Source organism: Lepisma saccharinum, chromosome 1, assembly GCF_977018435.1.
Source record: "Lepisma saccharinum chromosome 1, izLepSacc3.1, whole genome shotgun sequence".
NCBI lineage: Eukaryota > Metazoa > Arthropoda > Insecta > Zygentoma > Lepismatidae > Lepisma > Lepisma saccharinum.
Window position 1 is genome coordinate 80,460,367 of NC_139229.1, and position 25,353 is coordinate 80,485,719.

General features: G+C 42.8%; 1 protein-coding gene across 3 annotated transcripts in view; it reads right to left on the minus strand.

Moving 5' to 3' along the window:
- Positions 1–24,893, minus strand: part of LOC145983070 (pickpocket protein 28-like) — a 66,710-nt gene extending 41,817 nt beyond the window's left edge. For all 3 annotated transcript variants that reach the window (XM_083116416.1, XM_083116421.1, XM_083116372.1), the window contains exon 1: positions 24,811–24,893. The gene's annotated coding sequence lies outside the window, so the exon portion shown is untranslated. The remainder of the gene's footprint in view (positions 1–24,810) is intronic.
- Positions 24,894–25,353: the final 460 nt, after the last annotated feature.

Below are 25,353 nucleotides of genomic sequence, written 5' to 3' on the forward strand. Positions count from 1 at the left end.
CCTTACCCGAAAAAAATCACCAAGGTTGTGGCGCTCGTCGTAGCCTTTTATGATGTATATTTTGAGAGCAGAGTTGGCAAGACTGTGGGGGGCACTGTAGCCTTTTATGAGGGGGGGGTTTATTGCCCTCTGTTTACATCTGGCAACACTACCGTAGATTTTTTGACAGTGTTGTTAACCTACTGGGTTTTTTTTCACTGTAAATTTTCATCAAAGGACCTGAGGGGCCTATGTATTTTTTTATGTCTGGCAATACTGTTGGGGGCCTAGTGTTGGCAACACTGTGGGTTTTTACTGTAGCCTTTTATGAGGGGGGTCTATTGCCTTATTTTATATTTGGCAACTCTATTGGATGTTCCTTTTTTGAGGCTTGGGTTTTGCCAACCCATCCGAAGAAAATTCCACTATATGATCTTTCACTGGCTAAGCTAACCTACAAATAGGAATTGGTAACACCGACGAGTCTTGAATTATTATTTGAGGCTCGTCGGTGTTACCTACCCACTCTACAAAAATTCTACTATATGATATTTTGAAACTTTTGAATGCAACTTATCGTAATTTTCCAACTGTGGGACCAAATGTTTATATATCGTGACTTTTGTAAACCTCTTTCGGGAACAATGTGTCGCACACACACACGTGCGCGCGCGTGCCTGTATTGTGACGCAAGCAAACAAAAAAAAACTTTGCGTGTCATTACAAAAAAAACTTTGACCGTATTCTTAAATAACTAACAAAGACAATGAATCTTTTTGGCTTCCGCAAACAGATCAACATGGAGACTGCACCACCAAATTCCAATAACCTCTTACCTTCCGTATTATCTAAACTCAATGGTTTACTGATTGTTCATCTCAACAGCATTTGGACGAAACTGAATGACGATGTGGGCAAGATGTTTTATGTTTTTAATAACAATTTACATTTCTACGAAATTCCGATCGACGGGAAACTTCAAATCACCGTGAATCCGGAAAACGCAGGCGAAATCAAAATTTCTACCGGCAAGAATATTTTTCGAATCAAGCACGACAAGATGCTTTCTAACATTACGTACGATGTTTCTGCAGGAGATTATCTTTACATGGAACTTCTCGGAGATTACGACAAACTCATTCCTCTTTTTGTAGAATTACGAATCGTCTATCCTATTATAAATAACCGTTAACCAAAAATGCCTAACGACATTTTCGGCAACACCAAGCGTGTAGACCACGCAGAAGAGATTCTCATGTTGGACATTCGAGTTAAGAAGTTGAGGACCGATTTGATTGCTTTGCAGGAGACCTTAAACAAAAGTTTAGAGTCGGAAATCGCTACGCTCCAAACGCAATGTCTCGACCCCATTCTGAAAATCGATTCCGAACTGAAAACGCTCATAAAAAATTATGTCGACGTACCTTCTTACGACAGCGTTCAAAATATACAGTTGAGCGTGGATTCGCTTCAAAATGATTTGGCCAAATTACAGCAATTTCAATCGAAAAATGAAGATTTGGAAAAATTGAAACTCGAAATCGAAGAACGAACTTCCGCAATAGAAAAGAATTTCTCTGAACTTCAAACCGTCGTGAACGATATAGACGCAGAACGCTTGCATGTCGTTGTTTCCAAATTACAAGAAGAATTCACCAGCATGTTGGAAGAAATTAAATCCAAGTTGCAGACTTTGGAAGATACAATGACGAACCTACCATCGTCGGACGAACTGCAGGTCATCGGTAAAAGCGTCGCGAACATAAAAATTCAATTGGAGGCCTATCAAGATTTCGAACACATTCAAACCACCATCGCTACGCTTCAGGCGTCCTTGGAATTGATCAACGAAGAAATTAAAAATATTCACGCTGAAGCGAGAGCGTTGACGAGCATTCAAGACACGTTAAGCACGGTTCAGCAGAAGATCGAATATTTAGAAAATTTGAACGTCGAAACGAATCTTGCTCATTTTCATCACGTACTCGACAACATACAGGGTGACTTGGAATCGTTACGGACGAGCGTGCCTTCGAGCGAAGATTTGGAAAAATTGAAAACGGCGGTGACGGCACTATCCGAATCGAGCGACATCAAAAGTTCATTGAGCGATCTCGAGAGTAAAGTGGCCAATCTCCCCACCTCCAAAGAATTGCACGCTTTGAAAAGAAACATATCTCGAATGCTGAAACGACTGGAAACGGAAACGGCGAACGTGGAACAGATTCGAGACGAAATTAGTTCGCTGGTGTCGACGCTGCCCACTTCGCAGAGCGTCGCCGATCTTCACACGCAGTTTACAGAGATGCGAAGCATCGTGAACGATCTTACCGAGAAGAGCTCGAAATTGAATCAAGTCGAGAACCTTCAGAACATCGTCGTCAACATCAGAGATCAAGTCGGAGTGCTGGAATCCACGCAGGAATCGACGCTGGCCTCTTTCGGTGCCAAGTTGCAAGAACTCAACGAAAACTACAAGCAGTTGAACGTGGAAGTGAAAATCAAACCGTCGTTTTCTACCGTAACGGATACCATAGTCGAGCATTTGCTGCCCATCGAAAATAAACTCGGACAAGTTCACAGTAATCTGCTCGGCGTCGACACTAAATTCGCCAAATTGTTCACCTTGCAAGCCATCGAAATCAACAGCATTCCCAATCAACAAAGAATCTCCACGTTCGTCGAAGGCAACAAACTGTACATGTTACATCCTTATCATCCGTACTACAAGTTTCTCCTCGATGGTACGATTCAGATAAACGAATTTTCGTACTGGTCTCACGGCAGAAAAGCTAGCGTTCCTACCATGACTTTGATATCGAATCGTGGTGTCCAGAAAGCAGGAAACATTCCTCTGGCGCGTTGGAACGAAACGCGCAACATATATGAAATACACGAAGACGAAGATCTTACCGTTTTCGACGTGAGTGCCGGCGATAAGCTGATCATTCAAAACACGAGCGAAGTGCCACCCTCTTTGAATCCCATCACGCTTGTGCTTCTCTTGAAACGTAATCTCTAAGAAAAAATGTCTAGGCAAGCCATCGTCGAAGAATTGCATAAACCTGCACGCCGTAACTACGAACGTTTGGCTGTGGTAACCAAGGGCATCGACGACCTCTGGCAAAGTGACCTCGTGGAGATGAGTAGCGGCAATTTGAAAAACGTGCATAAATTGAACAAGGGCAACAAGTACCTTCTCACCGTCATAGACACGTTTTCGAAATTCGCATGGGCTCTACCTTTGAAGGCGAAAACAGGAACATGCGTCACGGAAGCATTCAAGACAATTTTTCACGAAAGCGGCGGCAGACGACCACGGTTTCTGCAAACGGACAACGGTAAAGAATTTTACAATGCCGTATTCCAAAAGTTTATTCAAAAACACAACGTTCAACATTACTCGACCTTCAGTGACGTCAAGGCCAGCATCGTGGAAAGATTCAATCGCACTCTGAAATCACGCATGTGGTCACGCTTCACGCTTCAGGGAAGCTACAAGTGGGTCACTATTCTTCCGGAACTTGTTAACGACTATAATCACACACGGCACGCAACGATAGGCATGAAGCCAGCTGACGTTACCAAGTCTGACGAGCAACGTTTAATTTCTAGCGTTTACTGTCCAAAGTACACGCCCACGACAAAAAAAGCTAAATACAAAATTGGAGAACAGGTGAGGGTTAGTAAATTGAAGCGAACGTTTGACAGGGGTTTCACAAAAAATTGGAGCACGGAACTCTTTACGGTGGTTCGAGTTCTACCCGGAAACCGACACACGTATATAATAAAAGATAGTAGCGGCGAGATTTTGAAAGGAAGATTTTACGAAGAGGAACTCTCTAAAACGAAACACCCCGACACGTACCTCATCGAGAAAGTATTGCGTAGGAAAGGTGACAAACTGTTTGTCAAATGGCTGGGACTTCCAGAAAAGAGTTGGATCGACGCGAACGAAGTGATCTTGTGAGTACGTGGAACGTGGTGAAGCGTCTACCGGATCCGGAAAGTCAAACGAGAAAAAAAAAGAACGGTAAGTTGCTTCCCGACAGCATCCGCTGTCTGATCGTAGGTCCTTCGGGGTGTGGGAAAACGACACTGCTCGTGGACAATTTTCTCCTCGCACCGAATTGGTTAGATTGGAAGAACAGGCACCTGTACGTGTTCTCGAAAAGTTTGGAGCAATCCAAATACCAGCAACTGATGAAACTGTACGATGGTCTGGACATTGCAACGTTTGCCTCGGAAATAAAACCACTCGACGATTGTCGTGAAAATTCAGTCGTTGTGTTCGACGACGCCATCCTGGAAAATCAAAATGAAATTCGCAACTTTTTCACGCAAGGTCGTCACAAAGAAATGGATTGCTTCTACCTAGCTCAAACGTTTTCCAAAATTCCAAAACAGTTAGTACGCGACAACGCTAATTTCATATGTTTGTTTCGTCAAGATCACACCAACCTCAAGCACGCGTACGATGACTACGTAGGCGGAGACATGAACTACAATCAATTTTCGGAACGCTGCTGCTCTACTTGCTGGAACGGTGACGATTTCGGATTCGCGACGATCGACATGACGAGGAAACCCAACGACGGAAAATACAGAAACAAAATCAACGACTTTCTAAACGTTGCAACGTTGTGAGAAACGACGTGTATAAATAACGTCATGACGAAACGAAAAATCGAAGACGAAAATCTCAAGCTTCGCGATTACCTCGCGAAACGCTTCAAAGGTTGGAAATCCGAGAATCGCGGATTCTACGAAGAGAAGAAACGTCAGGATCAACCTGTGATCGATGCCATCAGCAGTCTAGGTAAAGAAATTAAAAGTGTCACGGAACAAAATAAAAATTTGATTAATGAACTCGTACCGCTCGCAGCTAAAAGTTACGCCGTACCCACGCCCATTTCGAGCATTCCTTCGACGCCGTTCGAACTGAAGGATGCACCGGCACGACGTCGAGCCATTGGTAGCACGTCGTCTTCGGATAAAATCGAGTTGGGACCTTTGGCACGAGACTACCTGAGCACGGGGAAATTCGACAAGGATGAAGTGTTCGGATTGTATCCCAGCATGGAAACCAGCGAAGGCGGCGGTGTGGTGTGGAAGATTGGGAAATCGAAGGTGACCTTCGAAGGCAACGACATTAAAGTCAATTTAGGCGACAAGGATAGTTGGAACAGGTATCCGGGTACGGTGGGACTGTGGGAACTCGTCGCCAAAAAGCAGCCGAAAGATTACACCGACGAAGATTACCAAAGTTACAAGGAAATTCTGATCATGACGGATGCCTTGTACCAGAACAACGACGCCTCGCAGAATAGGGTGAAATCGAGCAGCGGCGAGAAGTACAGGAATCTCATCAAACCGATTTGGAACCAGGTCAAAACAGGCAGCGGCGTCAAACGCTACAACACGTTACCCAAAGAATTTGTTTGGGTGGACGACGTGAGGAAGCTCGTGGACCGATTGTTGGTGATAGCCGGCGAAGAGAATGCAGGCAACCGTAATTTCTACAACGAGAAGGTTGGCATCGTGGACATGATCAGCACGAAACTTTCCAACTTCATCGTGAACGACGACAAGGGCATAGGTTACCTGATCAAAATCATCAACACGCTGCCTCCGAAATTTTGGAACGTGGCCGAAGGAAAGGGACTCGTGAACGACATCATCAACAAGTTACCTTTCGAGATGCATCTACCTGGCTACCAGTACTGCGGACCGGGTACCAAACTCGAGAAAAGATTGGAGAGAGGAGACAAGGGTGTGAATCCGTTGGACGCCGCATGCAAAGATCACGACATAGCCTACAACACCACGCAGACGGATCTGGACGCACGTCACGAAGCAGACAGAAAGTTAGAGCACGCAGCTTTCGAAAGGTTCGTGAGCAGAGACGCATCGTTGGGTGAACGGGTCGCCGCACTGGGTACCACCATCGCCATGAACACGAAACAAAAATTGGGGTGGGGTATATAAATAACATACAGTAAAAAAAACAACATGTCTCACATAACCGATTTGCCACCCGAGCTACTATCTAAAATATTCAAAAAGGTAGTTAACGGAGATGTTAATAAACTTGTAATCATAGCAAGAACAACGCCGGAATTTCGCATCCCTTGTGAAATGGTTCTCAAGGACCTTCTTCGGGAGATCAGCGGCCTCAGGTGCGGTGATCTCAACATTCTGCTTTCGGCTGCAGGGGAAAAATTGAACGAGAGGTTCGATGAATTGCACGAGGCAAGGCAGGGAAGAAGACGGTATACTGATGATTGGTACAAGTCTATGCAGGAGAAGGAAGATATCACTACGCACATCATCGCGTTTTCCGAAGCACGAACTTTCTTCCTCTGTTAAAAAAATCTTCGATACAAATCGTGAAAAAAAAACTTGATATATAAATAACACACATCGTGAAAAAAAATAATCTTCGGTATATATAAATAACACACATCGTGAAAAACAATTAAATTTCTCTCTAACACTTTGAAATTTTTCTGATATGACGACTGAAAAAATAAGTGATCTCCAAGCATTAAAACAAATGCTAAATTTGTCAGTCGAGTATGTAAAAATTCAGGAATTGGGAGTCGACAAACCTTACACGATAACTTCCGGTTCAATTGTTTCTACCCAGTATGGTCCCAAGGTACGCCTGTTGCTCAACGCACAATACAGTCTATTTTTACCAGATCGATACGCTAACATGTTATCCGACGAGAAGCTATCTATTTTAATCGAGAACAAAACTCGAATCGTGTACAAGGGGACAAAGGAACTTCTTGGCAAGAAAACAAAGCACGTAATAGAATTTGTGTAACGACTGCGAGGCCTTGAAAATATATAAATAACATACCGTAAAAAACTACACAAGAAAAAATCTCAGAATATATATATAAATAACATACCGTGAAAATAACACATAGAGCATCAACATGAAGCCCAAGGGTGTCGTGTACCAGATACCATACTCCAATCTTAAAAATCTAGGTGCCCTCGATGGGTTACTCACCAAGAAACAACGCGAGAAGAAACGTTCTTGCTTGTCGAAAGGACACGGAATGAAATTACTGCTCAGCACACCTCAATTGAAAAGATTGCAGCGTTCGCGGAAACAGCAAAAGATCGGAGGTTTCATATTCAGCATCCCGGCCATCCTGGCAGCATTGGGGGCCGTTGGAAGTTTGGCCGGCGGAAGCGCCGCCATCGCGAAAACCGTCATCGACTCGAAGAAGAACAAAGCGGAATTGGAAGAACAGAAACGTCACAACCTGGCCATGGAGAAGAAAGGAGGAAAGGGCGTGATGAAGAAGTTTAAAAAAAAGAAACAGAAGCACTCACCAACCGAGACATTGAATCTCTGATCGAACCGTTACAAATCAAACACTTCAGAGGAGTTTTCATGTCCGACTCGTTACCTTCAAGCGTCAAAAAAAGAGAATGCGGAGTAGTCAACTTGGACGGTCAAGAAAATCCAGGCACGCATTGGATATGTTACCACAAAAACGACAATGATAAAGCATTCGTTTTCGATTCTTTCGGAGGTGTCCCACCTACAAATTTAATTCATTATCTGAAAACGAACAAAACCTCTATATACTACAACGACGAACGCATTCAAAATTTCGGAGACGTGAACTGCGGTCATCTCTGCCTCTCCGTGCTCGCGTTTCTCTCTAAAATAAATAACCCTACGATCGAGGATTTCCAGAAAGCATTGTGGAACCTCAAACAGCATCACTAGGATGGGCGTGTTCCATCTCACGAGCGAATCTTCGATCTTGAAACTCACGCTGCACGACGACATCGTCTATCCTAAATCCGTGGCTCTGCGTGCATTCTACAGCATGTACCTCATACCTAATGTTACGCAGCACAACAACAAAATTAGCGTCGGAAGCGAACACATCGTCGTCACGCCAGGACAATACAATCTTTCCACTTTGCAAGCTCAATTACCCAAAGGTACATACCTTTCTCAAAATTCGGTCACGCACAGAGTGGAAATCCTATCCGCGACGGAGACCGTGGACCTGGGCACCATGGGAGAACTTTTAGGTTTCGAGAACGACACCAAACTCGAAGCTGGCATCAAGCACGTGGCAACCAACATTCCTAAATTCTTGGCCATAGAGACTCTGAACGTACACTGTAACGTGGCCGAAGGTATGATCACGAAATCTTCGGACGGATTGTTAGGAAGTCACAAGCAGACGGGATCATAGCCACGTTCAAACCAAGTTCCGAGTTCATGGAACCGATCATCTACACGCCCTCTTCGCCGATCTATTTTCCAGTATGTCGCAACCGCATAGACGACATAGAGTTGGTGGTGACGAACGAGAAAGGAGACGTGGTAGATTTCGCAGGTGCCACTACGACGGCCATCGTGGAGATCAACGTATAATAAATAACCATACATGTAAAATGGAGCAAATCGAAAGTTACGAATTGCAGTCTTTCCCTCCCAACCGTCGCACGTTCGCCAATCTGAACGAAGCGAACAGGGAGATCGAATACGACGTGGACGTAGGCGACGGGTTCATTCATCCTCACAGAGCGGACCTCTACCTTCAATTCGACGTGGTGAAGAAAGAAAGCGGAGACGCGTTTCCCGCAGCAGCAAACTTGATACTCGTGGACAACTTCGTGCCTCACCTGTTCTCGCAGGTGGAGGTGAGGAAACACAACACCGTCATCGACAGAATAGATTATCCAGGCATCACGTCGACGGCGGTGGGAACGTTGAAATTATCCAAAACGGACGCAGCGTACTACCAGGCCGGGGGATTCGAAGCCGGGGCCAAAATATCGACGAAAAGTCACACGGTGCTCTTTCCCATGCGTCTGCTGCCTGGTTTCTTCTCGGACTACAAGGAGATCATGTGGAAGGGAGGACTGAGGATCACATTTCGAAGAGCGGCCAACGACAACGACGCACTGATGCGATACGCTACTTTGGGTCCGGACGGCACCACGCCGATAGCCAACACTTTACCCGAAGCAGCGAAATGTGTCATCCGGAGCATGGAATTGAGAATGCCGGTGGTGGAATACGAAACGAACTACGCCCTCAAGTACAAAGCGGAGATCTTGAAAAGTCCGCAGGTGCCGATTCACTTTCACGGTTACCAGTGCGTGCAGAAGATGGCGTCGGGAAGTCACATGGAATTCGACGTGACGACACAGTTCAACAACATACAGTTCGACATGCCAGATTTCGTCGTAGTGCTTTTTCAGACCGGACGCGATAACGATCAGGAAAAAGATTCCAGCAAGTTCGACGACTGCAAGATCAAGAACGTTTATCTGAAGAACGGTAGGAACGAAGTGTTCCCGCGCGAGAATTACAACCTCGACATGACCAAAGACGATTACCTCAAACTTTACGAAGCTTACACGGCTTACAAACGCGTGACCGAAGGAAGCGTGGACGTGTACTACGCGCCCAGCGAATTCAAAGCACGGAGACCCATGACCGTCATCAACACATCTAAGAGGAAGCAAGTGGTGGTCAACGATCGTACCAACATCAAGATTGTATGCGAGTTCCACGATGCCTTGCCTGCAGATACTCTGTGCAGTGTCATTCTTATTGCAGAGAAAACATTTGTGTATGACGTCAAGAATGAAAGAGTAACTGAACAGTTTTAAATAAATAAAAAAAAAATAGCACACAATAAGAAATGTGGAATTTTATATATATAAGTACAAATTGCAATTAGCAGTTTCCAGAAGTTTAATTTTGCTGTGCCATGCATGCATGTAATCGAGGAAGTGGAAGTAAATTAAAATTGTTTTTTTTTCGCATTGCCTATTACTTTTTGTTGCACTCTGGGCAGGCCTTACTAGTTTGGAGGCGATAGTGGCCCCACGGAAGTGTATGGACCCCACATTCAAGAATACACCTCTTGTCGTCGTGTGCATCCAGAGCAACTTTCCTGACAATATTAGTTGTAAGCACATGATCGACGCTTTGGATACGATGCTCTTTTTGTAGAATGGGCGATTTTGTTCTGAGGCACTCGAGGTAATCCTCAAACTTGAGGTGCTCCCGAACCACTTGCCTGCTTACACCCTTTGCCTTTTTTGTTACAGAACCCTCAGCCCGGATCGCATAGGCTTTGGCACGAAGTCCAGCAAACTCCACAATCACATCCCCGTCTTTCTCGTCCTTGAGTTTGCCGGGTATTTTTTTGTTCCGGGGCAGAATTCCATACCGGTTTAGCTGGGGATAGCCCGATGTGTCGGAGAGCTTGACAAGAGCTGGAACTTTGGCTATATCACCATACGCATCGGCCGTGCGAACATGGTACACCAAGCTGTCTGTGTCTGTGTAGAGGAGCGAGATATTGTGGTTGTAGTGTGCACGTAGTATGCCGTAATATGTCTCGAACATGCACAACTTGCTCAGATCCAAAACTGCAGCTCCCACATAGATGGGCTTGTTGAGTAGCACCTTGCCCCGGTTCATGTGAATCAGAGACATCTGTTCGTTGTAAATTGTTCGAGACCTGAACAGTGGGCTTGCAACAAGTCGACGACACTGTGTTTTCTTCGTCACCAACCTCACATCAACGCGATTTCGCACATTCTCCATGGTCTTCCCAAATACCGCATTGTTCATTAATTTGAAAAAATCGCGATCAAGTTCCGAAGTGGCAGCAGTGCGATGGTTGGTGTTCAGTTCGATGTACGGCTTCAACCATGGAGACTGCCTGAACAAGAGCACGCCGTAAACTGCTTTGACCGAGACCCCTTGCTGCATTAACCACTGGAGGTTCCGGTAGTGTAGCACATAACGCTTTTTGGGCTCCAAGTCCATGACGAGCTTCGGTTGATCCGAGCCAGGTGGACACTTGAGTTCCGGAGCAGGCGAAAGGTCACAGAATGTATCCTGCAGCTTCTCGGGGAAGTCGAGGTCCACCTCGGCAAAAAACCCAAACTCGTCGCACTCTTTTTCGATGTCGAAGTTGGAGGGGTCAGCCCACTCAAACTGTCCTGTTGGGAGTGGCTGCATCATGGAGTGCCCGTAAAGATTATTCACGTCAGTGTACATGATGTAGCTTGATGGTTGGGAGGGGTCGTAACCAGTGGCCATGTGGTGATTGTTGGCGTGTGCGAAGCGTTGCGACACTTGGACCATGCCGCCCCGGATAGCTCTCTCGATGAAAAGCATGATATCATTATCGGAGATAAGTGAAAGTTTAACTTTAGTCAGCAGGAGCATGGCCGACCACGCCAGTCCAGGAAGGCTGTAAAAATATACAGGGTCCAGGTTGTAAATGTTTATCGCAGTCGCCCGAAACGCCTGGAACACATCGGCAAGAAGCGTCACATCAAGCTTCAGGTATGCATCGTGGTAATCACCGAAAGTTCGGCAACCCAACTCGACCCACATAGACTGAGCATGCTTGTACTCCTCGTCGGTAATACCAGAACCTCTCAGCTGTCTGTAGAACTTATCCTGGGGAGGCAGCAACTCTTCTTCGAACTTGGAAGGGTCTGTGACGTATTCGTAGGGGTAGACCCCTTTACGTCTGATGAGTGCGACATCTAAGTTCGGGAAACTTGATGTGGTAATGGCTAGTTGGTCGTCTCTGAGCTTCCCAGCAAGAGCATCGAGGCTTGCCTGGAGGAACCTCAGAGAGTCGAGGAACCGAAGCTCGATGCTGCTGCTTGAGTTGGGGATCGGCACCCACTTGCTGATGCTAATATAACGCTCCTCGTTCTGTGCCAGGACATTGATTCTCGCACTGTCGTACCCTAGATGTGTGACCAAGTGATGGAAATCATATCCCGAGCCATTGTGAAAAAAGACCGGTATGAAGCGCGGGTCCCTGGCTCTCAAGTTACATCTGTTGCACCACGGGCCAATGTAGCTTCCGGTCCCATAATGGTCATGGTGGTGGACCTTTTTGTTATCGTCAGTGAAGACCGACTTGCAAACAGGACAATTTAGAGCCATTTCGTGCTGATGCTTGTTTTTGGGAGACAGAGGCAGCATGGGCTTGGGGGCCAACAGCACCTTCCCTATCTTGATGGCTTCCTGTTGCATTCTCTCCAGGAAGTGTTTGGCCGGGTCGGGACCGCGATACACATAGGGCTCGGAGGCAATATGTTGGTCTCGCCACACCACAACATAGGAGTAACTCGAGGCCTCGTGGATTTGGAAAGGAATGGTAGAGGATGTTTCGGGGTTGGGCTCGCAGTTAGACAGAGGTTGAAGAAAGGCCTCGAAGTCTGCTACAATATAGGCAGGATGCTTCACCATAGCACTGTGCATGCGAAAGCACTCTACTGCACCAGGTTTGGGCAGGATAATTCGTGCAGGCTTGTTGGTACTACAATAGAACATGTGGCGAGCTAGCTTCTCAGCAGCAATGTTGGGTCCTCTGATGCGCCGGTAATCCTGCTGTTCTCGATTATGAAATATAGCCAAGCACCTGCGACACACCTCGACGTGGCGACTATCACTGCTCCGTTGGCTCGAAACAAGCCGAGAGAGGGAACGGATAAGGGTGTAATGGTGATGGGTTTCGTCCTTGATGAGCAGGAGGTTGATTTCTCGTACCTCGTTGTTGTTGCTCACGTTGCTCACCCGGATGGGGTGGACCTCATTTTCGTTCTCGGTGAGACCGTAAACATTGATGGCTAATTGCAGGCCCAACAAGTCACGAGCACTAACCTCAAACTTGCGAATATGCGAGACTTCTACAGGGTAGGCAATCCCGGCCATTGCAACCTCCAGTTCCGACTCATACTGCGTGTAGTGGTTAACACGGCGTGGACTGTTTTTCCAGTGAACAGGGTGCAATGCTGCCAGCACCGACCAGAGGAAGCATTTGGTGTCTTTGTTCTGAATATTGAGAACAGCTTTCCTTGCTTCAACCTCGGGTGGCAGGGCAATATAGCTAGACCCTGCCAGTGGTAGGAACTTGCTAAGTGTCAGACAAAGTTCGTGGGGGTCGCCACACAGCGAACCGCCCGAGCCTTTAGCCTGATGCTCCTCGTGCTTTGCCACAAACTCCTCGACAAACTTGTTGTAGATGCTGTCGAGGTCAGTGATATCTGTCTGATGCAGTGTTTTTGCTTTTGTGGCATGGAAGAATTTATATATTTCATCAGACGGTTTCTTATACTTGCAGCATAGCACAGCATAGAATTTAGTGGAGTATGTAGCCAATGCATCGTTGAGGATGGATATTATCTTAGCTCGCTCGCTCTCCAGAAAACTACGCACATCGCATGAGCTGTCTGATGTTATGTTAAAGTCTTCTAATAAATGCTCAAACGCAAATCGGTCTGCTTTCTTCGCCAGCTTGACGCGTTTGGCAGGTGGCGATGCATCGAGGGAGGTTACTTCTACCTTTCGCTTGGAAGGTTGCGGTAGAGATGTTCCAGTGCTCTTGCAAGTAGGCTGGTGTCGCTTGAAGTTGTCAATAGAAATATTTTTTCCACACTTAGAGCACAGTTTGGTTGCACATATTCGCTTTCCCGGCACACAAGTACGACAGTGCCTTTGAAAATGTTGACTTGACACACCAATTTGGCACGTAGGGCAATTTTTTACAGAACGCATAATGCAGAGATTTTTTGGGGGTATGTTATTTAATACCTAATGCTGTGCAATGCAAAATATAATTGCTCACTTTTTTTTTTAACTATTTTCTATGACCTTACCCGGGTTTTTTTTTTCGCCAAATTATATGCTTCTAGTCTCCTATACAATACAATATACGTACAATATTGTCAACAGTATTATATTTGAGCAGGTCGTTTGTCACCTAAACACTACAGCTCACAGGTTAGGAAAATCTGACATGAAAGCAGATAATACGCTTATGCCTTATTTATATATAATTTTCACGGGGCGTACAATATTGTCAACAGTATTATATTTGAGCGGGTCGCTTGTCACCTAAACACTACAGCTCACAGGTTGGGAAAATCTGACATGAAAGCAGATAATACGCTTATGCCTTATTTATATATAATTTTCACGGGGCGTTCAATATTGTCAACAGTATTATATTTGAGCAGGTCGCTTGTCACCTAAACACTACAGCTCACAGGTTGGGAAAATCTGACATGAAAGCAGATAATACGCTTATGCCTTATTTATATATAATTTTCACGGGGCGTTCAATATTGTCAACAGTATTATATTTGAGCGGGTCGCTTGTCACCTAAACACTACAGCTCACAGGTTGGGAAAATCTGACATGAAAGCAGATAATACGCTTATGCCTTATTTATATATAATTTTCACGGGGCGTTCAATATTGTCAACAGTATTATATTTGAGCGGGTCGCTTGTCACCTAAACACTACAGCTCACAGGTTGGGAAAATCTGACGTGAAAGCAGATAATACGCTTATGCCTTATTTATATATAATTTTCACGGGGCGTTCAATATTGTCAACAGTATTATATTTGAGCAGGTCGCTTGTCACCTAAACACTACAGCTCACAGGTTGGGAAAATCTGACATGAAAGCAGATAATACGCTTATGCCTTATTTATATGTAATTTTCACGGGGCGTACAATATTGTCAACAGTATTATATTTGAGCGGGTCGCTTGTCACCTAAACACTACAGCTCACAGGTTGGGAAAATCTGACATGAAAGCAGATAATACGCTTATGCCTTATTTATATATAATTTTCACGGGGCGTTCAATATTGTCAACAGTATTATATTTGAGCAGGTCGCTTGTCACCTAAACACTACAGCTCACAGGTTGGGAAAATCTGACATGAAAGCAGATAATACGCTTATGCCTTATTTATATATAATTTTCACGGGGCGTTCAATATTGTCAACAGTATTATATTTGAGCGGGTCGCTTGTCACCTAAACACTACAGCTCACAGGTTGGGAAAATCTGACGTGAAAGCAGATAATACGCTTATGCCTTATTTATATATAATTTTCACGGGGCGTTCAATATTGTCAACAGTATTTATATTTGAGCGGGTCGTTTGTCACCTAAACACTACAGCTCACAGGTTGGGAAAATCTGACATGAAAGCAGATAATACGCTTATGCCTTATTTATATATAATTTTCACGGGGCGTTCAATATTGTTAAGAGCGTTAGTTTTTGTAGAGCTCTCTTTTTCCAACTTTCCTCTATACAGTGAAGCTGTAGAAGACACAATTAGCTAACCTAGCATACAACATACCTTCCTAATTAATATGGATATTGTCACACATTCCTCTTATTTTATACTGTTGTAAATGGAAAAGATTATGTACGGTAAATGTTTTGTACATTATAGGAAAAAAATGCAAAATATCCCCCAATTTTAATTCGATCCATCTCTGAATCGAATTTTTACATATTCTCACGCCGGCACATATGCTGTTCTATTTGCTTCTTTTACTTGCCTTGCTTAATTAACTCTCGCTAATTAGCATTTTTTTGGAAGAAGTCAACTAGAACAACATATGGCGGTATGAGAAATATGCAAATCAAAGAACATTTTAGCAATATATGGGCCCTAGCAATTAGCTTCGTCGACTAAGAGTACTCTTTCAAACATCTTCAGCTAGATCGTATTACTACGCGAGGACGTTTAAAATTTTTGGGTGTTGAAAAAGTTTGACCCTACTTTTTTATTTCTATTGTTTGCTAATAGATGGCGCTAATAGTACCCCCTCCCCTCCCCTCTCCCCTCTTCTCCTCTGCTGTATGACAAATAGCACAAACATAAAAATCAAGATTTTGGAGAGCAAAACATAAAATTTGCATGCATCTGATGTCGAACCAAGAACTTTTATCTTTCGGGGAGTCAACATTATTTTTTTACTCAGTCGTCATATAACATGAACACACGCAAAGATTCACATGTGCTTTTTATTATTTTGTGTTCGGTAAGTACAAGTATATTCTTACATAAATTATTGTTTAATTTAATAAATTGTAAACTCGGAGCCTGCTATACTAACACTCCTTCTGTCTATTGAAAGCGAATGTTGCGTGCATGCGGAAATAACACAGAAAAAAAAGCGGATGGAAGCAATTTAAAATCAGTGGAGCAAGGTCAGTATTACGAGAGCGTAAAAACACGTGCTTTCATTCAACTTCGAAAAATAAGAATGAATATGTGCATACAGAACACATATGCTTTCTTTTCACAGTTGTAAAATCATATAAATTTTACATGAAGTAAGTTGCGGGAAGGCTCTCTCTTTTATGTCTGTGTATATGTTGTACAATTAGGTACAAGTATTGTACAATTAGGTACAAATTGTTGTACAATTATTCCTAGGCCCCCAACAGTATTGCCAGACATAAAAAATACATGGACCCCTCAGACCCTTTGATGAAAATTTACAGTGAAAAACCCAGTAGGTTAACAACACTGTCAAAAAATCTACGGTAGTGTTGTCAGATGTAAACAGGGGGGGCAATAAACCCCCCCTCATAAAAGGCTACAGTAAAAACCCACAGTGTCGCCAACTCTGTGCCCCTCAAAATATACATCATAAAAGGCTACGACGAGCCTCAAATAATGATTCGAGCCTCAGTGAAAAAACCCAGTAGGTTAACAACACTGTCAAACTACGGTAGTGTTGCCAGATGTAAACAAAAAGCAATAGACCCCCCTCATAAAAGGCTACAGTAAACCCACAGTGTCGCCAACACTAGGCCCCCCAACAGTATTGCCAGACATAAAAAAATACATAGGCCCCTCAGGTCCTTTGATGAAAATTTACAGTGAAAAAAAACCCAGTAGGTTAACAACACTGTCAAAAAATCTACGGTAGTGTTGCCAGATGTAAACAGAGGGCAATAAACCCCCCCTCATAAAAGGCTACAGTGCCCCCCACAGTCTTGCCAACTCTGCTCTCAAAATATACATCATAAAAGGCTACGACGAGCGCCACAACCTTGGTGATTTTTTTCGGGTAAGGAGTTGGCAACACTGCGCCTTACGAGACAAATCCATTAAGGCGATCGAGCTCCAAATGATGGTTCGAGCTCCAAATGATGACTTGGTACCGGGCCACTAGGTCTACTCTTGTCTTCAGTATAATCCTGACAACAGCAGAAAGATGGGATTTATGAACTCGAGGAAAGCTACTGCGCCTGGATACAAAGTGTTTCTGGACATTTTTGGACCACTGCCTACAAGTACGAAGGGGAGATACAAGTACTGTTTAGTCATTCAAGATGAGTTCTCAAGGCACATTAGCTTAACACCACTTAGAACTACAACGGCGAGGACGATCTCGCAAGCATTCTTGAAGTACTGTTTTCAGTCAGGATTCCCGAAATACGTTGTCAGTGACAACCAGAGTGTATTTCGAAGCAAACTGTATTCACAAACGTTGCGTTCTGTGAATTGCAAGCCTGTCTATATTACGCCATATAGACCGAAGTGAAACAAATCGGAAGCAGCGATTAAGATAATCAAGCAAGCACTTGGGAAGTTCTGCAAGGAACACTCGTCGTGGGCTGAAAACTTGGACGCGATAAGTTTTGCCATTAATAATGCAACGAATTCAATGACTGGATTGAAGCTGTCATTTTTGTTCTTTGGACGTGATTTGTACACACCGCATGACACTCGGAAAATGGAGCTTCAGAGGGAAGATGGAACCGGGGAGGACGTCACGGCGGAAAAACAGATGGATTACGTCATACAGTTAAAGGAAAGAATGGGCGCGGCTTTCGAATTTGCAAGAGAAAAAGAAGAAAAGACGAGGCAAAAGGCGTCAAGGGCCTACAATAAGGGCAGAAGAAGGGTTAATCTTCGTGTCGGAGATCGAGTACTGCTTCAAGAGCATAGAATTTCGTCTGCTTTTAACAAGCAAACAGCGTGCTTTTTCCCGAAATTCAAAGGGATCTACAGAATTCTGAATTTTACTACTCCAAATAATGTTGTTTTGGAAAAGGAAGGTGAGGGGAAGAGAGTTCTGGCTAACGTTGACCAGCTGAAGGTCATTCCGAGAAGAAATTTGAGAAGTGTGAGGGAAAGCACTCGTCCCTAAATTCTACCCTGAGAATCCATCTCAAGGGGAGGGGGTAGAAGGGCTGTGAAAAATGAAGGAAAGGAAGCCGAGTGAACGACTTCTAGTTTGTACAGTAGTAATTAAGTTCCTGATTTATTGTCGCTACACATTTGAGTTCTGGTAAATTTATTTCATGTGAATGTAAGATTTAAAATTATGGACTGTTGTATTTTATGTTATGTCAACCTTTTGCCGATAAAGGGTGTTGACAATTGTCAACATGAAGACATGAGAATTTCATCGGTAAGAGAATGTACCTGGATGCTTTACATTTTATGAATTACATCTGAAGTACGCTTGTCACAAGGTAGACTCGCGTTACTCCAAGAAACGTCTTAACAGGCGCTAGGCCGCCCGACGTGTACATTTCTCAACCTCCACGGTGACAAGGCACTAGGCTGCCCGGCGCACCGTAATTACTTCAAAATAACATCCAGTACAAACTACCTTTTTACCTGTAAATCGGACACCAAGGCACTAGCTTGCCCGGCAATCCAATCTCTTACAGCATCCGTTTCGGGAGATCTGTCCTCCGGTCCTAGCCGACCGAAGCAAAAACAGCCTCTCCCTTCCAAGTCTCAGTTCCAACAGCCGACCTCCCCCACTCTCATCTGGGAGTTTATATACGTTTGGTTGGCGTCTGCTGCCAACCGCCCTTCTTTCAAAATTTTTAATCTTTAACAGCTAAACTGCCCGCCTTTCTTTTGAACGTTCGAAACACGAAGCAAGAACAGAGAGCTACATGGTATTTATACATGGAATAATGCGAACCTAAAAATGCATAATAAATTGATTTACACTAATCACACATATATATGTTTATACACGTAATTACCTAATTAATTAACATATTAATAAAATATTTAAATAAGAGAAAAAAACACTGTTGCCCTGACACGGGGGCAGGGTAACAGTAGGAATGAAAATAAATGACTACTTTTGATTTTATGTGTGTTTTATTTGAAAGTGATCCGATTTTGAGGACTCCACTCTATCACTTATATTCATATTTTCAATGTCTCTGTAATTGGAGATATCCTCTCCTTGTAGATGGCAAATAAATAAATAAACAAATTAGCACACAGAAATGAATTAAAAGCCACTGTAACAGTTGCTGCTCCATGAAATGCACTAAAAATGTAACAATTGAGATTAGACACGTTTAGAAACGGAACTTACACGTTTAACTGTGCCATTTAATGCGACAAAAATGCCAAGCTTTATCTGATGTCTTTTGAGTTCTGTGTCTATAGATTTCGAACTGTGAACAACAATACCACTAACCTTTAAATCAAGAATGAGTAATACCAATACAAACAAGAAGACTATAAATTCCCACTGTCTCATTTCACTACGACCATATTCCCTAAGGAGCTCTCTATGATTACTGGAAGCCATAGCATGTGACCAAGCTGGGGCTTTGACATTGATTCCCGGGGAAAGGTTCCCACAAAATCAAGACAAAATGTTGAACTCCATTAAGAATCTCTAATGTCCCGTTGAACCTTGGCGTATACGTGTCTCCATTAGATCCGTACATGTAAAGCACGCTAGCAGCTAATTGAGTTTGAAATCAATGATAGACACGTGCCATAGAAATGGTACAAGGGGAAATGTACCTAAATTCTATTGTCGGCAAAGGATAGATTCTCCTACCAAGCAGGTATCTAGAAATATATTTCGGGGGGGATCAAAGTATCTCAGAAATAATAATAATATAATGCTTAAATTAAAATAATTATATTATAATTATATCGAATTAAAATAATATTAATTAAAATAGCTATGTAAATTACTTAATCTTGTATTGTTATTATTATTATTACATGAATAAGTAAAACGACAGTTTAAGAATAGAGATATAACAGCATATATTCATAATCTAGCTACGTGTAGTTAAGATCGCCAAAATTTGTATAAAATCAACTACCCTAGCAAGGAAATTCATGTCAAATATATAAAGAATTGAATATTTATTGAATAACATAAAAGGATGACGATAAGTAAAGTTCCTGATTATTATTTTATGAATATTATTATAAGGAATAGTGGATATAAAGTTCGGCGGAAATAAATAATCCTCGATTATACAACTAATGCTAAACAATTCTATTTTCATTATTTAATTTTGTTATTTGGTAAGTCTCTCTTGGGGGGGGGGGCGCCCGCATTTTGATAGTTGGACTTTGTATAAATTTAACTTGATTTATCAACATCGGTCAGTGGCATATACGTTGTTTCGTTCTGAGAAATTGGACCGTCTTTTATTATGTCTACACTGTAAAAGGTTGACTCAAAATTAGTGGTGACAAACAACCAATTTCCGATCTCATCAAAGTACCGTAAAAATAAAGAACAATGACAGTTTTGAAAGTATTAACGGTCATTACACAGTTACCACAATTAATTTCATTTTAATGATTCAGTTTTTATAAATATGTTCATGGTGAACGCAACTGCAACTTATATTCATTATCTAGTATATTTATGAATGACAAAGTATTCAAACATAAATATGAAACGTTTGCGTCCCTTTTTGTAAAAAACATAACAAGCAGACTATTACATTTTAACGTTAGAAGAATATTGTAAAATTTACGTTAGCTTCTACTACACAATTACATTGCAGTTAGATCTTAGGATATTCATGACATGTGACTGTTATTTTACAAAATGAGAATTGTTTTTGAGCCAACAGTAGAAAGACAACCATACATTTTTTCATTCGGGGACATTTTAGAAGAACTGAAATTCGACCTCCCCTCCCCCCCCATGTGCACTGCTGATACTTGTAAGTCCAGGCACCTAGCAGAATACCTATTTTATACCTCTTAAATGTATTATAAAAACAGCAGTCTTATTAGGGAAGTTTGAAATTACGTATTTGTCGGGCAGCGAGCTCATCCATCGCCTATTAATTTTACATTCAGGTAGCTACAGTAGCGCACAGCACGGGACGCTGCGAAACTACAGCCGGGAAGAAATAACCTGGCAGTAACGTCACTCCCTGCTAAGTCAGCGTTGCCAACTACTATGAAAGGAACCATAGCACGAGTAAGAGTACGAGCAGCAAGGATCACGGTGCAAACTACCAATCTTCAATTTAATGTTAGCACTGCTAGATGTTTATTTTATGTTTGTTTATTTTAATTATTTCATATAATTCGGCTTTCAGCAAACCTTCTGCATGCGGAATATTGTGAGATGATAGCCACGACTTCATTTCATCCTTCTGCTGTTTGATGTTGGGATTTTTTTCAGTAACTTGTTGTGGTATGGAGGATTGTCACACACAATAACAAGTTTGGGGGCAGATTGGAAAGAAGCTGTTATTCGAACCACAACATAAAATGGTTAGCGTTCATCTCCCCATGATAGTCACCAGAAGTTGTTTTTGAAAGGAACACTAACTTCGCCCCTCCACAAATCCACTTTCACCACCGGCATGCACAATAATAAACCTGGGACCCTTTCCTGTTGGCACTTTTAACCCCCCCCCCCCCGAATCTTTGGAATCCAGCCAAACTTTGGGGACAGTGTGGTGTGTGTTCACGAAACTTTCATCCATATAAATGAAAGACCGGCGGTTTGCTCTGTGCGCAGTTCTTTAACTTCACGCAACGCAACGATGCTGTTTCGTTCAAGGAGTAGCTTCCTGCTGTTTACGCTGTGCTTTTTTAAATCTGAATCCTAATTTTCTTATGATCATACGCAACGACCAACGCGAAACCTTAAAATTAACATTTTCTTGCAGTTCCTTCATCAGTTTATGTATGGTGACAACAATGCCTTTCGTGTATTAAACAATGGATTGTTTGGCGCACGACTGCTTCATCAAAATAATCCAGATTTGTGACACGTTGCTGGGCGTTCGGTCGGTTTTTGCCCGCCGTTGAAAAAGATTTCCCGCTCGCAATCGCAACACTTTTGTGTTTCTTCAAAATTCTCCACACAGATCTTTCACTGACACCTGTCGCCACGGGCGTTCTGTGAACAGCTGTGGTTTTGTTTTCATCGCAATCAAAGTACTTATACACATTGAAAACTATTTCTCTTGTATCGCTGTGCAAGGGCTTACCTTTCTTTACTCCACTGCTCATTCTACAACAATGACAAAACCAACCAAAAAACCCTCCCTAACAAAGAAACAAAATAGCCTGCAATCCCTCGCTCGTAGCTGCGGTTTGTTAGACTAATTAGCAGTGTGGGGGTTTGCACGCCTGCATCACCCCTCTCGGAATGATTTCGATTGGTTTGCACGCCACCTTGTCGTCCGCTCTAGCGAATGAGCCTTCGCTTCTGGAAGGAGAGGTGAAGGTGGGAGATGACGTCACTGCCAAGCTATTTCTTCTGCGCTGTAGGACGAAGGTTGCACTCAATTCAAACAGAATTTGGAACTGCCGTAGTTTATTTCTTTCCACATAAGTCTTTGACTCATTACACAGTTTTTAAACTACATATAGGCTATGTTATTTATGAATTAAAAAATAAACTACACGTGTTAGTTGTTCATAAAAATTTACAACTAACCAAAATATCTAACAATATCACTAATGTTTTGATGAATCCCTCAGCACGGAAGACTTACCCAAATCAGAACAATGCATTCCTCTCACAATACTGTCCAACTGTTGCAGATGGCAACGTGGTCTATTGAGCTCTGAAATATCCTAATATTTCTCGAGAATAATCCCTAAAGAATTGTTACAGACCTATCACGTTCCTTCCCCCTTCTATTATCTGATCAGTATGGATAAGGAACGGTCACGCACGCTGGTGGCTCAATATAATTCTCGTTCCTTCTATTACTGAGGGGAATTTACGAAACACTTTCACATTTGCAGTAATTCATTGCAGGACAATCGTTTTTGGAGAGTTACAACCGAGTTACAACTTTGCTCAAAACTATTTCAGTTGCAGTTACCTTATTCTAGATTCTGTATACTACTCAGTTCTCATTAAGAACGAAGTCAGTGTAAACAAACAGTAAATTTTATTGGCTGTTGGAATAGTAGTTGTGCAGGAACCTTCTGCGTAGGAATATAGTGTATGGAATAAAGGTATAGAAGTCAATGTCGCTGCTGTATTGAATTTGTGGGACGTTATGTTATGAGCTATAAAGCTACGACCAATTCATGAGCAATACGAATATAACATCGGAACCAACACAGAGGAAAGGAACTATTTTTTCAGAAGTCACGTGGGCTTGATTACATTAGCTTGCACGAAAGCACACGCATAACCGACTCGTGCCGGGCGACCTTGGATGCTGCCTGCGTATCCTTCCGTCACTAGACTGGCGGCAGAAGTGTTTGACAGGTATACAAACATTTGTCTTTTTGTAAGAGAGTGTCTCAATGCCATGGGTGCCATTGTAAAAAAAAATAGATCAAGGTATGTACTTTCAAAATAAAAGGGTTTTGATAGCTTCTATCGTTCCTTCTTTATAACCAAACGGCTACTACTTTCTGGACGTGCTTCGTGTGTGTGTGTGTGTGTGTGTGTGTGTAAAATGTATGCATGTATGTTATCGTTCCTGCTCCGCTGAGTATTACTGAGAAACTAACTAAACGCACGGTCATGAAAATAGGCGTTTGGGCAGAATTGCGCTGGTGCTACATGTGGGAAAAGCAAAGCGAGAGCATGACGAAAGTCGCTGGTTGCTGCGCACCGTGTGGCAACGTCGACCGAGCTGCGTTAGACCGACCTCTCTCCGGGGCACTTTTGTTTCATCCCTGACCTTCTGAGCAAATGCTGTCAGTTTTGTATCACATGGATTACAAAGACCAACTCTATAACGACGTCTTTCATTCTCTTAAACCTCCGAACACACGGGATTGTGCTCCGACGTGGCAACAGCGCGAACTTCTGCCAGCCGCCTAATTTCATGGCAGTGCGTATAGTTACAATTATCGTTTCTCGATAAAAGTAACTGTTACTTCCAAATACTGTTGATCACCTTACGATCCTTAGAGACAATGTGAGAATTAACGGGTGCATGCCGGGGATTTCCCCACCGCAAACATTTTTTTACCCCCGGCAGAAGGAAAGAATATTCATGCTTGCCAGGGATGTTTTTTTCCCCGCCAAAGAAAATTGAATTGAAAGCATATAATATACCATTTCTTATCTATGGAACAAACACCACTGATAAGTCATTCGGGAAAACAGTTTATTAACCTTTAAGACAAATGTATCCTGTTTCGCGTCTGAAGTTTTCCGTCCATTGCCAAGTACAAAAGCCTACCGGCCGCCATGGCAAGAAGACACGAAGAGTTGATTTCATCAGCTTTATTTGTTGGAGGTACGTAGATCACTTTTCTCGCCTCACGCCGTCATTGAGTTGAACGCGCAATAGATATTTGGTCAAGTTTTCTCGGTGTTACTAATTCAATAGCTCTTTTTGTATAGGTTTTCTTAGAATGTAAAAATACTGTTCCTAAATTACGTGTAAATGTTATCAGAAGATTTAATGTCCTGGGTACTTAGAACTGGCAGGCAATAGTAGACTTTACTAACTGGTAACATACAAATTTGTATACCTAAGAAAACCTTCCCACTCCTCCGGGCAAAGGAAATCACCAATACCACTCTGATTGGCCACCGCCCCCCCCCCCCCAAGCAAATATGCTTAACTCGCTCACTGCTTAGATAGGTAGAAAAGCGATATAAATTAGCGGAAAAGTACCTAATTTCATGATCAATAACATGTTACGTTACTGATCAATACACAATAGCTTCGTTAGTAACATAAGGTAATACAAAGCAGTCAGAGAAACAAGCAACTTTTACCTTGCAAGAACGTCACAAGATGGCACTGCTACTTGCATTCCAAAGGAAGTGTACATTATTGTACACTGAAGGTTAATGTTTTGGGGCTCTAGGTTTGAGGGAGTTGCAAGGAAAAACAAGTATAAAGTCTTGGGGGTTCAAGTTGTTATTACGATTACTAAATCCCTAGAGGACAACAGAGCGATTGAAGTTTGTACTTTAACTGCCGATCGATGCCATAAAAATATTATTTTATGGTTGAAGCTAGAAAGAATGCTGAAGGTCTTCATGCTGTCGTTACCAGCACGCAATGCTCATTACTTGTGACAAATGCACGTGTAATGACAGCGGTAACAAATGCAAGTGTTGTTAAGTGGATAAGTATTCTTCGTGGAATATTAAACGGCTCTGTCAACATAAGGAAACGAGCAGGTATGCATTTATGACTTTTGTTTGGAGATACAACATGTTTGACTTTTAAGCCAGTGGCGTAGTTAGCCTTTTTGTCACCCTGGGGAAGAACCTTCGTCCTTTTCCCGACATGTGCGATAACAATGGTATCGG